The sequence below is a fragment of the Anopheles aquasalis genome, chromosome 2 (assembly GCF_943734665.1).
Source record: "Anopheles aquasalis chromosome 2, idAnoAquaMG_Q_19, whole genome shotgun sequence".
NCBI classification, from domain to species: domain Eukaryota; kingdom Metazoa; phylum Arthropoda; class Insecta; order Diptera; family Culicidae; genus Anopheles; species Anopheles aquasalis.
This window is the reverse complement of record NC_064877.1, coordinates 65,049,913-65,063,146: the sequence shown is the minus strand read 5'-3', so window position 1 is coordinate 65,063,146 and position 13,234 is coordinate 65,049,913. Positions and strand designations below refer to the sequence as shown.

The following is a 13,234-nucleotide window of genomic DNA, read 5'->3' as shown; positions in this document are numbered from 1 at the left end:
CTAGCGAGAGAGGGAAAAACAGAGATAAAAACCCAACAACCTGAAATGAACTCTTTTTCGTATGGTGCGTGTAGGAATGAGCGCGATGCTCGATCGCTTGTATAACACTGTGGCATCGGAAATCGCGATCACTCCTACACGGAGCATATGAAGAAGTGTTCATTTTATTTGGTTGAGGATAGTAGTTATTTTCTCTCTCTCTTCCTCCCTCTATCTCTGGTAAAAAGAGGCGTTAGCTCGACGAAACTGTTATACAGTTCTGGCACGTGAAACGTTGCATACGTTTCGAGGTCCGTTATTGGTTTTTTGCGTGTATATTCTATTTTAACTGTTACTATATTCTAATTTCGCACAAAAATAGAAGATTAAAGTTATTGCTCTTCTTTTGCTCCACGTGTGGTTCCATTGTTGGATCAGATCGTATCGTGTGCAGTCCTCCTCATAGCGCGAGCAGTGTTTGAGTGTGGGTGAATCTGTGCTGAATATCGCTCGCGTTAAGTGAATGCAGAAAATTAAACAGATTCGCGATCCGGAAACGACCCTTGCAAACCGTTAAATCTTTGGCTTTGGCTGCTGCGTGAGCGGAGTTGCGTAGTGCGGTTGTGCGTGAGTCTGTGCAACATCCAATACCCTCCCCTCCAGCGCAGCTCGCAAACCCCCAGAGCCAACAAGACAAGTCCTGCCGGGTCGCGTTCAAACAAGTTCTCAACACTGAGTCAGCAGAGGGTAGTTGCGTCATTTTGAGCAAAACAGCCGAGCTTATCGTGACGCGGAGTTCGATCTTTGGATAAACGTACTACAGTGATCGTGCGCGCGCTCGTTTATGTATAATCAGCAGAAGATTATTTGATTTGTGCTCAAGTTCTGTGTATATGTGCCAGTGCCTGTGGCTGATATGATTCAAAGGGCGGTGTTTGAATGGTGAAAATCGACGGAAGGATTGAAAAGACGCGTGCAATACTGTGCATCATTGAATCACCACCACTTGCATCATCATTATCGCGCCGCAAAAACTGAACGCTTTTGGTAAGTCGCTAGAACCTGTGCCGGATCCAACACATGCGTGAAACGATTACTTTTGATTGCACGTCATACGATGCGATCCGATATCCGAAGCACAGTGATCGACGCAGCCGCACCGCTGAGACGGTCAGCTTCTGTCCTGTCGAGAACGATTCTCCATTTTGCATTAGCCGCTAGCGAAACAAGTTTTAGTGAGCCGTTTGCTTTGGCTTTCGATCATTTTTTGCTTTCAATCACTCAATTCAATCCACCTCCAAGAGCACACCGGTTTCGGACAAACGTTGCGGGTTGCGGGTTGCGGGGCCAACCGTGGCCGAGATGCTAATGGTCATCGGTTAGCGGCCTCTGCTAAAGGAGCGTTTGTCGCGCTGGTTAGCGATTATCGCGACCGGCTTGTCAATCAAAATCGATAATGAAGGAGTATTAACGAGCGCTTCGGGTATTTATTGTTGCGCCCTCCTGCTACCGCTTTGCTGGTCCAACCGGTCTGACACTGGCCTCAACCTTCCCCCCGATCGAACCCGGCTCGGTTCGAAGCATTCGCACTTTGCGCCTTTTTCGCCGCTAGCTGTCCGCTGCTGGCTTGTTTCATGTTCACTCCTCTTCGTCGTACCCGTTCTACTGGTCTATTTGCAGCCAAAAACCACACAAACTCCCTCCCGCTACCAGCGATCGATTAGCGCAGACGCATTTCACAGCGATGCAGCCCACAAAAGACATCAACGCGCCCGGTAGCAACGAACCTCGGATCGAATCTATTCTTCTCAGTGTTTTTTTTTTAATGTTTGCTTTTTTGGCAAGCTAGCTGACTGGGCAATATCACAGGGTAAGGGGTGAGGGAACTATCCGCGGTCTAGTACATTGAACTGGTCGGCGCTGTCCGGTTCTAGCCTGGGCAGCCATGCCAACAACCAAAAGTGGGAAACAAAACGGTTTCACTTGAGCATTAGTGGTGCTGATGGTACGGACGCCAGAGTCACCGAGTCCGAGTGTCGCTTTCGTCCTCGATTCGACACACCAGCCGCGGCTGATGAGCGAGCTTCAAGGTTGGCCAGACAGCCAGCCAGGCAGCCAGTCAGATTGGTCGGTTTATAGCTAGCTGCCGCGATTCGCTAGTGCGATTTGCTTTTTATTTCTTTATCACGTCTCTCTCTCTCTCTCTCTCTCTCTCTCTCTCTCTGCTCTGCCACTTTCTCTTCGTTTCGGTTTGCGCTTCTTGCTCGCCTTTTGGCCACCTTCTTTGAACGGAACACAAAACACAGACCGCTCTAGTGTTCTAGAGCAAAGGCGGAAGTTGTGCAAGTTCCCTCACGGTGTCTCTATTCCATCCGGATAGAATCATTAAAAAAGTAACGACGAAGCACCGGAGAACCGTGGCATGGACGAGGGTTCTACGCAACGAATAATGAGTAGCTGGCTGGCGAGCTGCTACTAATGAGGAAACGGTCGGAGGAGAAGAGGACAGAACGCCAGCGCCGGTGCTCCCCATTGATTAGACACCGTTTTATGTTGCCGATACGGGAGGGCTCTCCGTCGGTTAAACGGCTTACGCATGTTTCGCTCCCCCGCACACCGCAACAAACAACATCGTTGACCGCCAGTTTGTCTAATAACGTTTGCTGTATAAAACAACAATCTTGTTATTAAAATGCCAGCAGCCGGGAGGCCTGGGAGCGAAAAAAAAAACATCGAACCACAACAAAAGCCGCGCAGCAGATCGCATAATTTGCGATCATTCCCAGAGCGCCACGATGGATGTGTTTTGGTGGCCATAAAAACGGTAAAATCACTGGAGACAACGAGACAGAGAGTAGAAGGAACTGTGGGGTGGGAGCACTATTTTTGGGGAACGTTGCCGTCGCGTTTCTTATCGACATCGGATTCGAAAGGTGATTGCCTCACTTCCGGGGAAAAACGGAGCCGAGTGCCGCCAGACCAGTAAGTCAAGTGAATTGATGGGCCTCTCTAGGACGTTGCGCTGTTTCTGCGAACGATCACTCGATAGTATAACATAATCTGTCGACTGTTCTGGACACCCTGGACTGCTTAATGCTCCTTCTGGTTGTCTTCCTAGCGTCGCGGTGTGACCTTGCCATACGACGATGATTATGATTGTGTAAATGCGAGTTGCAACTGCAAATGAGTGTTTGCCAAGATTTCTGCCACCTCGACACGACGTAACAACTCCCTGGACGCCTCTCTCTCTCTCTCTCGCTTCCTTCCTCCTTTGCGTGGCCCCACGCGTGAAGACGCTAATGCGAAAATGGTAATAATAGAAATTGAGCGAACGATTTGCGAATTACCGCAAATTATCGTCCCTACGGGCGACCGGGATGGACCGAAGATGGGCATTCTACAACACACCACCACCACGGCACACCAAGAGCAAGGGCGAGACGCACGGTTTTGCGTTCTCTTCCCTTGTGCGCGCGAGACCATCGACCAGCCTTTCAGGTGCAGAAGACCACGCCAGCCCACAGGTCATTGGCACGCAGCACCCGCGAGATCTTCCCGCGATGTTTATTCCTCTCTCGCGCTTTGCGTTGCTTCGGGATCCAGCCAGCATCCGTACCGCTGACTAAAGAGAGAGAGCGAGAGAGAGCGAGTGCGCTCCAGCACCCGGGGGGAGGCACAGTTGGAGGATTTAATTTTAAAAATTCGATAATTACGACACCCGACCCAACGCTCAACGTTGCAGACAATTCGTGCAGCATCGTGCAACCCCACAGCACTCCCGGGCCCTCCCTAATGATGATCTCCGGTTCCGAGCTCCGGTACTTGCGCCTGGGCGCCTCGAGAGTACCGTACGCCACCCGGCCAAGTCCAAGGTGCCTGCTAGATGGGAATGAAGGGAGTTAATGCTGCCAGTTGGGGCGGGGTGGAGATGTTGCGTGTACGTTCGTTCGCTCGAAGCTGGATCGCGATCGAGAAACGATCGTCTCCAGAGCGAAGCTCCCAGAGGCTGCCTCTAGCTGGCGTTGCGACCACCATTTCGAATTCTAGCGGATAGCCTATGCTGGGGAGAGTGCACCCCACGCAAACCACCACCACCACCCGCAACGTCAAGGTCGTTTTTCTATCGCTTGCGTTGTCTAGGGGGTGGTACTGTTATCCGCCACGATCGTTGACGTTCGACGAGCTGACGAGCGAACCTTTCTCACAGACGAGCGAGCGAGTGTGCGTGCGAAGGGGTGGCCGGCCCGTGCGGTTTTGTTTGATTAGCTGTTTAACGATAATTACTGTTCGCCCGATGGTTTCCCCCTCTCCTTACTCTCATCCACCACAAACCCCTTGGTCGCCATCGGCTCATTTCACACATTTCCGACACTTCCGGTGGAGGGTGAGCTATCACTGCAAACAGCCCAACCTGCCAAAAAATGTCACCTGATGCGCTCGAGTGACACCGGAACAGGTGGTACACAGGTACTGCTAATAGCTTTGATAGCGCAACATCCGGTCTGGTTCAGTGTGAGTTCGATCAATCTTCGTGATGAGGTCACGATCGAAATGGAAAACAACATTCCGCCGTAGGCGCCTCGCATTGGATGGAGTCTGGAAATACGATTGAGGATAGCCTGACCTTAATCGTCCTTCAATTTGATTCCGACATTCCGTTCGCAAGCATCTCAACCAGATCGAGCACCTTCGAAGTAGTGACAGAGATCGACGTGAAGCGGTCTGACGAGACGATAATTAAATAATAACATCACACGGTTTAATGTCATGCCGATCGATTGGTGCAACGCAATCACCTTCCTTGACGACCTGGATGACGGAGAAATGTAGCACCCGCTCAACGGATCCATCGAGCGCTCTTCACCGCTTGGTTTCGCTTTTTTTTCTGCTCTTTTATATTGTGTTAAACGGTTTTACGATCACACCTTAAGGGCTGCCCTTTTACGATGCCTGTCAGCCAGTCAGTCAGTCAGTCGGCTAGCCAAGCGCGCTAGCCAGTGTCCCCGATTGACCTTAACCGTTTTATGGAGCGATCGTTATGGGGACTCACTTGTGTTGGTTGCCATTTCTTTTCTTGTTTTTTTCTGTTTTGCTTGTTTGTTAATTTCTTAGCGCATTTCACGATCAAGAAAGAGCGTAGCAAGATCGTCTAGCCCGATCCACAAATCAAGCGATTCACTATTATTGTGCAATAGTCCTCTCGAAAAACAACTCAATCCAGCGCCCCAAAACCACGGGACATCATTTGTTATCGCTGGGCTAATGATTTGATTTACGCGCCGGACAAACCATTTCACCGCTAGAACAGGCAGGGTCGGGGACGGATACCCAATATTAGCCATCTTGATCGCGAAATCGCGGTGTGTATCATTCGCTCATTAGAATAGATGGTCTAAGAGATATGATCATCAACCCGCGGGTGCTCATTTGCCCTCATTCAAACCGATGCTTAGAACCCCTGAAACAGGACATAAATTCGCATAACGAACAGGTTGAGGGCCGTGATTCCGGTCCCGTGTGTGAATCGCAGGTGAAATGGTGCTTGTTTGGCGATCGCTATCAGCACCTCGCCTTAGAACGAACGCCGTTAGCCGTTCTTTTGATTTAAGCCCCCCCCCCCCCCCCCCCTTACTGCCGCACATTCCCAGGCAGATGAGCGCCTCCTTCTCTCTCTCCCTCCCCTTTTCTCACTTATCATCACATCGATCTTGGCCAATTTATCTGCTTGGCGATTTTTTTTGTCATTTTTTTTTTTTTGGCTTTCCATTCGTTTCGATATCCCGCACCTTTCGGTGACGATGATTACTGTGATCCGGAAGAGATCCTCCCATCGGGGCCGTATGCAAACGGCCCACGAACGGGTGGAGAATTTGCTTCCCGTTAGTGCTCGCCCGATCCGTGACTCCCTATGAACTAATGGACATGTTATCGTCGACGCATCTTCTACGAAGTGTTCTTTGGCGAGTTTTTCTTTCAGAATCATTCGAAACCATCGCTGCTTCGATCTGCTGGTTATTTATTGGCGTGATGCCTGTGAACCTGTAGCTTTCTTGTGGGTCATTAGAACCTTGGGATACCACGGGGATCCCGACGAATTATGAAACCCTAACCCGAGCTCACACCCCGGAAAGAAGCGTCTAGAACCGAGACTGAGGCCGTGGATGGTGTGTGAAACCAGAGGAACCAGAACCTATAATGCAAATTCCTGGTTTCGGGAACCCCTTATCCCGTTCTATCCGTCACCCTGTTGACGGTGGTGTTTACCAATCTATCTCACCTCTCTCTCTCTCTCGCGCTCTCTGTGGTCCGAAAAGGGCCCCTCTGTGCACAAAAAGACCGACGCTTCCCACGTCGGGGCGTCCGTCTGTGTGACCCTTCCGGTCCCGGGGGCTCACGACGTGCGGCTATCGAAACCACCGTTATGCCTTTGCTCGGCAACACCGTCGCTCCAAGATAATGCTGCGTCAGGTCGGTGCCTTACGTGGGGTGTTCGGTCCAGTCCGGGTCCCGGTCCGAAAGGGATCGAGGCTCGGGTAACGGTGCCGGTTGTAAGCTGGTCACGTTCTGGTGCTGGTGCCAGATTTTTGTCCATCTTTTTATTTCTTCCTTCGGACCATTTCTTGAGTCAGCACCGTCATGTCTCCACCATGGCAGTGTGCTTGTGGATATGTCAAATCATTTTTCCGATTCCGATAAGCTCCAACGAAGCGACGGTTTTAGCGACGCAATTGCGGCCATTTGCTGCAAGGGGTCAGCCCGAGAAGCGAGCGCATCCATCGTCGGTGGCCGGTTAAGTATTCAGTTTTCCGTGATCGAACCACGAACCCTTCACCATCATCACCGATGGATCCGATCGCGAAAGTCGAAAGCACGGTTTATCAACAGCCAGTCCGAGCTAAAGGCATTCAACACAAACACACAGGAAAGATGCAGAGTGTGTTGTCAGCAGCTGGCCAACACGCACACCCAATCTGATCGGATCAGTTGATCGGCCAAGCGACGCAGCGGATGTTGCGATGGCGACGGACCGGGCATCCCCCGATCGATGCCAACCAACCGATTGCGCAATGTTTTTTTGGGGGGAATATTTTGGGACAAACGCGCGGACGGACGGACGGACGGACAGACTTTCGCCTGCGCCACGCCTGCGATTGTTGATGGTTCCCTTCACCAGATTAGCCCGAGCATGATCCGGAGCTCGTTTTGGGACCCTCGGCGCTGATGGCGATTATTCATATTAAGAGGCCTCCAGGAGCAGAAGAAGAAGAAACAGACCCAAACACCACCACCGGATTCCAGTCATTTGTAGCGCTCGCTGTTATCGTGATCCCCTCGGGCCCGGGGATTACCCTCGGGACAACCTGAACTCCGTAGACAGCCAGTGATCGCGTCCCGGGAATACACACCGAACACACATTTGCCTATCTGCCTGTCCGGGTCCCGGGCGAGATAACGACCATTCTAGGTTCTTCATTATGCAAAGACCTCGACCAGCGAGCCGAGATCTCGACGATCAGCAACAAGTTTCGAGCCTTCCCGTCAGCAAGGGTCTCACAGATAACCTTGGGTCCGTTAGGTTGACATCCTGGAGGTTCCGCCAGCCAGCCAGCCAGCCAGCACCCATATCGTGGTGGCTAATGGCGGAAACATGCTGCTGCCGCGTAGTATGGTGCTTTATCTGGGAAGGTAATGTCGGTAAGGTCAGGCAGTACAACCGACTGGGACTATCCTCTACTCCAGGGGCCTTTGAGGGGCCTATCAGGTGGCTTACCAACTAGCACCGGACCCGTCTACTGTTCCACTAGATTCGGTGAGCTGTCTAGACTCCAGAAGATGAATACTTCCAGGAGCTTCAGTTCTAAGCCACTGAGGAACACACATTCCTCGCAGGCTTTTTAATTGCACGCTCCCTGGCCACTGACGTCAGGATGGTGGCCAGGGCTCTGGTGTGACCCATCTCTCGCTCGCCTCTTCTAATCGTCATCGCGCACATCGCGTGATTTGCCTCGTCTCTTTAGCCGGTGGTGGGGCATTACTCCGGCCCCACGGTGCCCCGGTAATGGTCGCCGTCCCATTCGGAAGTGACCCCGATTTCCGAAAGTGCTACCTCAATGTTTCGTTTTCCATTTTCGCCTGCCTGCTCGCCCGCCCGGCCACGATCCCGATCGCCAAAAAGCAGGAAAAAAGCGGGCCAAACCCGTTCCGTTGTCGTTGCTTGGAGGCCAGCCAGGCCAGCTTGGACTGCTGGATGCCGTGGACCTCGTGGACATGGACTCTGCGTGGCTGGCTGTCCGCTTCCCCCCCGAAAATAAAGGTCCGACCGGTACAATGAGGTCAGTCAATTATTTCTTTTCCTTTCGGCCATCGGCCATTGGTCGGCTGGAAGGGCGCTCCGTGGCCAGAGTGCTGCTGTTTGGGCGCGAGTGCGGTACGCGGGAACAATTCCTTTCAAATCGTGTAATGGATGATTGTTGTTCTCGCGTCGGGCCAAGAAGATGGGTCAGTGGCGAGTGGCCAGAGTGCGTCGGTCCCGGAACGTGACGGAAATCGAGTGCCAGATTGGGGGATGGAGCCGCACACATATGTGTGTAAGGGGGGGAGAGGGAGGTGCTACTAGTTTCGTGGCCGAAGCGCGTTGAGCAAGAATGTGATTGTGTTTTGCGGTCGCAACCACGGGAACCGGCTGGCATTCGAGGTTCGTGATCGGAACGGAACGGAACACGCACACAACTCTGTTGAATGTCAGAGATTCTGGCCAGACCGTTGGCTTGGAGCTTCTGGAGCGCGCGCGCGCGCGCCACCTTGACGCCAGAACGACTTGTACGCATTCATAACGACCAACCGAGCGATGGACCGACTGACGGCATATGGGAAGCGCTCGAATGATGGCGTGTATGCTGCTGCTGCCACACCAGCACACAATGTGGTGGTGGTTTGTGTTTGGAAAAATTTATGCAGCACCAATCCCGAAGTACCGTTAACCGCAAGGCCACCAGCAGCTGGTGGTGCTGGCGTTGCTGCTACATTCCTAGGCCACTGAAGGCACTCACGGGGTGTATTTTGCACTCTACTTCGCCGGATGAGGAGCCGAAGCGAAATTGGCAAATTGCGGGCCTTATTGGAGGAGCGGGCCCTAAGATACGGAGACGTTCCATCCAGATTCTAGCATCACGGAACTGAACCAACCACTTAGAGGCTGTCACTGAGCATGAAAAGTGTCGTTTAGTCTCTCACCCTCCCCCCGGGACTCCCTCCTGGAGTGTGTGTCATCCATCCAGGCAACAAGTAACTGTCTCCGCCCTTCGCCCATTAGCGTGCTCTGTCAAACACGTCATCGATAAGCAGAGTAGCAGAGCAGCAGCAGCAGCAGCAGCAGCAGATTGCAAGCTCATGCGCGCGCGCAGCATAACAGACCACCGATTCGAAAGCACCGTTTTGTCTTCCAGATAATCTTATGCTGGCGGCAGGAGCGGGGACCGAGTGTTGCACATGGTTGGCTACACTCCGGTGCCACTATCTCACCAGCCGCGAACACACGTGCTCACCGGTGCCCGGTGTGATTCTCCCATGAACTCCCACACATACACTCTGGGCGAACCTTTGGGTCCCGGTGATCTGCGCACCGTTTTGACGCGATACCACGGAGGTTACTGGCACTTTAGCGCACCACGAGCAGCACCAGCAATTAGGCAAAGACCCCCAGACCGCACCACTCGGCGTACTGTTAATTATGGAGAGTTGGAGCCGGCGCTGGTGAGCTCGCAACCCTCGCAACCAATGGTTGATCGCGTGCACGATTCGCATTTCTCACGTTTTTTTGTGCTTTTTTGGAGACGCGGAGAGGCGGCACTGGACTTGACAGCAGCCAGCGATCTCATGCGCACACACTCTTTACACATGACGACACCGGAGCAATCTGAACACCGGCGAGAATTGTGGCGCGACACCAAAGCTTATCCGGTGTCCGGCGATTGCAGAGTCACCGAGCTGAAGGTCTCGATTCAGTTCAGATATCCTGAGCTAGTAACGGCGGTTCCAGAAGAGTCGATAGCATGTGCTTGACCACAAGACGGCCAGACAGACCGAGCGACGGTGATAGTGAGACGGATCACGGGACACCGGGTGCAACAGGCAGACAGACAGCCGGACCACCGATCTAGGGCTTCACTTGCTGCTGCTGCTGCTGCTGCTGACCACCAAGGCTGCTGACCGCTGGAACCACTGATGACTCCACGTGTAGCAAAAGGGTCGTGAAGGTATTGGTGGTGCCGTTGTCAGGCCCCAAGTACTTGGGCTTCGTGACGCCTTGAGAAGGGTACTGGGCTGGGGTTATATAATGTGTCGTGTCGCCACGGAGTCACCACGGCGCGATCGGCCTTCTTCTCCGACAAACTGTTGCACTTTGCTTCCTTCTCTTTGCGCTCGCTTGCTGGCCAGCTTTCCTTCACTCCTTAGACCCGTGTCCGCGCTTTCTGGATATCTGTGTCGTGTCCGTCCGTGGTGTTTCTCAAGGTTGTTTGTAGACGACACGATCAGGGTTCTCTCCCGGGAGCCAGTATTGTCAGACCTACACAGTGAAATGGAACACGCTAGATCGATTGGAGTAGCGGAAATGCTTTAGTACTTGGTAGCGTTACAGCGACAACTTGAGTTCCGTCATCCGACATTTGCATATCAGGAGCGATTCTCACAGAGTCGCATAACGAGGGAAGTCAATCCGTGTATCCGCGATCGTGACAATCGATCGCTGCTGCTGTCGATCATATTCCCCTTTTTTTGTGATTTATGACATCCCCAGTGACACGCTACAACAATCGATTGTGCTGTTCATCTTCAACCGGGCACCTCCTATTCCCCCTTTTTTCTCCAGCTCCATCGCTAGGTATTTGTTGCTCTGGCACGACCGTTTTTCGCGTGCTTCGCTGGTGCTGTGCTGATTGATGGTTGCTGGAAGGCTTGGAATGCGCATCATCCGCCTCGTTAACTCGAGAGCGACTCGAGGAACGTCCACGGTCAAAAAGCCCGCCTGTCCGGCTACAAATTTCCCTTCGATTCCGAATTCGATAATCATAGACCTCGCCATTTGTAGGCGGTACCAACAAAACAGCAGCATCATTTCACTCCAAACTCCCCTCGAGGGCTGATCGACGACGACGACGACGACATCGTCGATGACGTTGGCGGCCTAAATACGGTTTATTATGTCACACACAGTGGGCCACGGCTCGGCATCCCGCATCACGTGTTTGCGAATTCCAAAACGCCCCGTCGCTAGTGTCAGCGCTTCTCTTCTTCTTCCTTTTTGCCACCAAGGCGCCCTGCCCTGTCCCTGGGGGAACGGAGCCGAAGCCTTTCTGGAGGCGAATCGAAAGGCGGTGGTCCTGGGCGGGGATCAAAAACTCCCTTTCATTAGTTATGAGACTGATTGCTCCTTGATCCCGCGCAGGCCACGCGAAGGGGGGAGTTGGTTAAACATGGCCGGTGCCCCCAGCATGGCAGCACTTTCGGATCCATAACAACACCGGCGATAGACTGCTGGTGGACTGACTGCTTGCTCTGCATTTCTGGATTCAATCGTCTGATCCGATGTGTGTTGCTGCATCGGTAGGTGGCCTACCAGAGGCCTAGGTCTCCCCCGAGGGAATGTCACTTAAGATTCAATTTGTTTCGAACCGATCGGTGTACCAGCAGCACAGACGGAGGCCACAAACATATCTTCTAATAAACTTATTAATTCGCCTAATCCGCATCTACCGGAGGGTAGGGTGTAAGGAGAGGCTGGGCACCGTCTACTCCATTAATCAGCGGGATACGTGTCCACCACTCGTGTGCTCCACGACACACCAGAGCGCCTCCAGACTTCTCCAGACACACTCTCTCTATGTTGTATCCCTGAAAGCACCGAGAGCCGGCTCGCGTGCAGACAAACACGACCAAAGGTAAAAGATTGATATCTTAATTACGATATAGGAATGAGACCGCCCGGTGGTGGTGGAGGCGAGAATGGTGATCAACCTAACGCGCTGGACCGCCGCTGCAACTGCCGCGTGGCGTGTGCAAGCTCATTGAGCTCAATCTAAACATTCCTTCCTACAAGATCACTTTCGACGATTTCTTGCCCCCCCCCCCCTTTCGCCTGGTGTAACGTGTGTCGATGCATGTCCACCATGACTCCTTCGTCCGTGTGCGGCACTTACACAGCCATCGACCGCGACATGCGCTAATAAATATTCAAATTCAATTTCCAATGTTTATACAAGCCGATCGCAGAGACTGACGGCGACGAATCGGTGGCATTGGAGGAGTACTCTCCCGCGGGAGAGCCTTGGATTCGCCAGCATCCATGATCCAGCATCTTCAGAAAAGCGGGTTACATCATCGTGCAGCAGTTGAACAGTTCATGGCCCAGGACTTCTCCTGCTCTGGGGTCTGCGTCGTAGCACGCAGCGACAATGAGCGAAAGTACGGATGAGGTCGAGGCTCCGAGGATCGATGTAGTGTCCCCCCGGGCGGGGTTGTTGTAGAATTTATTGACACCCTGCTTTGGCATATAGGGGCCGACATATTCGATCGGAATGCGTCCACTTTAATGGTCCGGCCAATTGGACCAAGCACTTTATTGCACTTGGCCTCCAAACGGTCGGTCCAGCGGGGCCATATATCCTCCTGTTCGGTACCGGTACACGGTACCGGCGTGAATCTCTTGAGGAATTAATTACGCGACGCGTTTAGGTGAGTTTTATGGTCATCGTGTTACCGTGGCCGTGAGGCTGTGCTGCTACTACCCACGGATTTACGGAGGTGGCTGTTAAATAGATCCAGCCGCGCGCATAGCTCCTAGATCCTCACTCACATTGGGTAGGATTGCAAATGTGGATACTTTCTGGCATTGTTTGGTGCCATTGCCGGGAATTCAAATTCAACCCGCTCAATTCATTGGTCCACCCCATTCGTGTAATTAATGGTTCTCATTAAACGATCATGTCGCAGTTTTGCATACCATTGCTACCGTTACCAGTGTGGTGGTGCTGTGCACTACAGAGACATTCTTAATGCAGCAGCAACAGCAGCAGCAGCTAGAACCTTTTTGCACAAACAGATGGAGTCGCGCCACCGTGACGCCATACTCTGTCAAAGTCGTCTACAAACAGAGAACAGAACACCTACGCGAGGGAACTATCTACCTACCTAAGGCAGCGATACCAGACCATAGCCATCGACAGCGAACCGAGTAAAGTGTACGATAAATGATCGG

General features: G+C 52.6%; 1 protein-coding gene across 4 annotated transcripts in view; it reads left to right on the top strand.

Moving 5' to 3' along the window:
* Positions 1 to 272: 272 nt before the first annotated feature.
* LOC126581189 (uncharacterized) overlaps positions 273 to 13,234 on the top strand; it is a 66,058-nt gene continuing 53,096 nt past the window's right edge. For 2 of the 4 annotated variants that reach the window (XM_050244677.1, XM_050244682.1), the window contains exon 1: positions 273 to 1,026. The gene's annotated coding sequence lies outside the window, so the exon portion shown is untranslated. The remainder of the gene's footprint in view (positions 1,027 to 13,234) is intronic. The other 2 variants (XM_050244681.1, XM_050244680.1) reach the window with 2 other exon arrangements.